This window comes from Eubalaena glacialis, chromosome 1, assembly GCF_028564815.1.
Source record: "Eubalaena glacialis isolate mEubGla1 chromosome 1, mEubGla1.1.hap2.+ XY, whole genome shotgun sequence".
Taxonomy (NCBI): domain Eukaryota; kingdom Metazoa; phylum Chordata; class Mammalia; order Artiodactyla; family Balaenidae; genus Eubalaena; species Eubalaena glacialis.
Window position 1 is genome coordinate 216,496,204 of NC_083716.1, and position 4,124 is coordinate 216,500,327.

The window sequence follows — 4,124 nt, forward strand, 5'->3', positions numbered from 1 at the left end:
AAAGGAACAACATCTTTATATTAAGGATTTTCCTGGACCTCCAACTCCATACCACTGACTCTTGCATTCATCTCTGATTTTGTCCAAATCAGACTTGCCTAATGCTCATCTTAGTTCTTCAGACGTCATATCTAATGCAAAATCTCTTAGTTCTCAAACTCAAAGCTTCATATTTTAGAAAATTCAGACATAAAATCAATTCTCCAGTTTTCTAAACACATTTATAACTGATTTACTTTCAGTATACTTAATAATGTAGCTGTTCAACAACTTTTTGTGTTTCACCACAAATTCTTTCATATAATCTGATTAAAACACATCCAGAATATACTACTATCTTTCCTACTCTACTCATTTTCAGTTTTATTCAGCAAAGATATACATCCCTGTGGTCACTTTCTTCAGTATCATTATCTTTGTAACATCATCTCTTTTGTTTTTCTTTACTATTTATAAATTCTTAATCCACAAGCAAGGTGGGCGGGTCAAGTGGTCTCTCCCTTTCCACCTTTCACTTCAATCACTTTTCCACACATTTACTTCCCCTAAAATCAAATCGGCTATCTTCACTGAAAATTAAAAGTACAAAATTATCTAAAACAAAAAATATATTGAGATGATATATAGTTATCTTCATATTTGTATCCCTGGATTATCACAGGTTAACTCCATAGATTTAGGCAAGCCGTTAAACTCTTTTAAGTCTCTCGTTACTCCAACTAGAAAATGGGGTGGACAGTAGCATCTACGTCATACGATTGTTTTGAGGATGAAAAAAGAAAAACATGGAAATCACCACAGTGACTGTTACATAACTTAATAAAAGGTAGCTGTGGTCATTATTACAACACAGGATTATTTATACAATTTAGTTTAACTATTAAGACAGATCAAAGATCTGCTGCTGAGCCCTTGGAATGTGGCTAGTGAAATATGTCTAGTCCAAATTGAGACACATTGTAAATGTAAAATAAAAACTGGATTTCAAAGACCATGAAAAACAAAGAAGGTAAAATATCTTATAAGATTTTTTATGCTAATATTAGGTATATTAGATATATTGGGATAAACAAAAACTATTATTAAAATTAATTTCACTTGTTTATTTTAAATATGGCTATTAGAAAAATTTTAAATCACGTATGTAGTTTGTATTTGTGGCACATATTACATTTCTATTGCATAGCACCGTGATACATAATAATCACAAACTCATGAGTGGGTTTAGTGTTACCTAGAAGGCCTGTCATAAACTTTCTATTTCAGGTGAAATGTTGTCACCCATAATTAACTTTATTAATTTTTATAATATATACGTATAATAGAAGAGGGTCTCTCTTAAGATTATAGATTTTAAATAATCTATCCATATATTATGATGTGAAATTCTTTCTATATTGTATTTGTAAAATGCCCTCCTACATAGCCTGCGAAAATAATAATATTGGGCAGCGTATATTTTATGTATCCAGCTAATTTATATTTGTGTGCATAGCTGAAGATTTGTATGATAATAAATGGGAAAACTTAGTTAATTTTACTACAAAGCACGCAGGTTACCAGAAGACCAGTAACACATTGTGGTTAAAAAGTGGTTCCAGAGAAGCCTATGCAGGTAAAAGAGATTGTCTAAAAGCTCTGTCGGGCTACAGGGTTGTTCTATAACTGTACATCCTGCCTTAGTGTGACCTTGAACATCATCTGACTATGAAACCCCAGTTCCCAGTCATGTGATGAGTTGGTGGTGGAGAAAAAAGGCTTATGTAAATAAATTCACCAAAAGCCTCATGGTGAGGACCCCTGTTTCTATCTCTGTAAATTGAGACGAAACCTCTAGCTCAAAATAAGATGATAATGCATGGCACATTTAAATAAGTGCAAACATACACCTATTTTTTTTTACACATACATGCCAAATCTATAAAAGAACAATTTTATATGGTATTCTATTGCATACATCACAAAGAGAAACAAAAAACTGTTCAAACCTTCATGAGAGAAGGAGACACACATGACTGGACACCACCCACCACCCCAGCTGAGGTATATGGGGATTCACTCTCTGGCCAAGCAGTGGTCTGTGTCTGTGTCTGTGTCTGTGCCTGTTTGAGGTCTCTGGTTGTGCTCTGTGTTTCTCTTTGACACATTCAAATTCAGAGGAACTTAAAATTAAGGAAGCTTTCCTTTAAAATTCTTTTGTAACACAATTTCAACCTAACTTTTTAGTTATCTTTCTGAGAACTTCCCAACAGAATTTTCAAAATCTCTCTTATTTATTTATTTGTTTTTTGGCTGCATTGGGTCTTTGTTGCTGTGCGCGGGCTTTCTCTAGTTGTGGCGAGCAATGGCTACTACTCGTTGCGGTGCGTGGGCTTCTCATTGCGGTAGCTTCTCTTGCTGCAGAGCACGGGCTCTAGGCGCACGGGCTTCAGTAGTTGCGGCACGTGGGCTCAGTAGTTGTGGCTCACGGGCTTAGTTGCTCTGCCGCATGTGGGATCTTCCTGGACCAGGGCTTGAACCCGTGTCCCCTGCATTGGCAGGCAGATTCTTAACCACTGTGCCACCAGGGAAGCCCCTCAAAATCTCTCTTAAATCCCACCTTTTCTATGAGGCTATTTCTGGCCCCAACACCTTCTCCCGGTACCTGTGTTTTGATTCTTGGTCACAACTTTTCTTTATAATCATTTCTGTACATCTCATTCCTTCTATTGTTTTATGCATTCCTTGATAAAACTCTTCTTACACTTTACACTTTAATCCCTTGAGTTTAAAGTTTGCTTTTTTGCTGTACACTCTCCCTAGATGATCTCATCCACTCTGTGGTTTCATATTACCATATATATAGTATATGTGTGTGTCTATATATAGTATACATACCATATATTTTATATGTCATATTGTGTGAAATACCAGTATGACATCCAAGTGGGGTTTATATGAACTTAAGCTCAGATCTCTCTCCTGATATTAACCTAGTATCTTCGATTTCCTACTAGACATCTCCACTGGGATGTCACACTGGTATTTCACACTCAGCGTGTTCAGTATGTTCCTCCTCTTTCTACCCCTCAAATCTGTTTCTCCCCCCTGTGATTTTGACATCAAACAATGGCACCCCTGTGTACTTACTTTTCTGACTCAGAAACTAGGGTATCATCCTCAATATATCCTTCTTCTTCACCACCTACATACAACCAATCACCAGTCCAGCACTTCTACCTTTTAAATATCTTTGGAGTCTAAGCACATCTGTCCATTTCCAGACCACTCCCATAGCATCAGCCACCATGATCTTTTTCTAGGATTTACTGTAGCAACTTCTACTTCCTGTCTGGCATCCCTCCAACCTAGTCTCATACTGAAGCCCAAGCAATTTTGCAAATCTAACCATGTCACTCCCCAATAGAATCTTCATTGGTTCTTGTTTCCCTTGGTATAGATTCAAATTCCTTGAATTAAAAAAACAAAGCCCTAATATCTGACTCTACTTACTCACCTCTCCAGTTTTATCTCTCGCTGTGTCCCTGTTCTCATCATATAATCCAGCCATACTGAGCATGCGATTTCCTGAAGGTAACCATTCATATTTATTCTCTTTCTGATTCTCCTTTGTCCTATTCCTCTTGTTCATCTGTCTGTTTTCTCTCCCCCCTCCTCTCCAGGAGTTTGTAGATGTCTTCCCTCTGCATAGAACACAGTTTCCATCTTCCTCTCTCAGTTTTCCACATTCATCAAATTTACTTCGATTTATCCTTTTGGACTCAGCTTAGACGTCACTTCTACCAGGATGCTTTTTCTCGCTCCAGTGCTAAATTAGGTTCCCCTTCTATTTATCTTCACGGCATTTTACTTTTACATTTATAGTAATGACTATCATGTTTTATTCCTAATTATTTGTTTTCTTCCTCAGTGTAAGATAATTTCTTTGAGTACACAGACTTGGTCATATTCAATATTATATCCTAAGCACCCAATCTGACACACTGGAAGTAACTGAATAAAAGAATAAAGTCCCTGTAGTACTTAGCAAAGTGGATTGCCTGCAGTAGACATTCTAATCCCTGAAATTTTAGATGATTTTACTAGTGAATACTGTAACAGGAACCAAACATGCACAAAAGGAA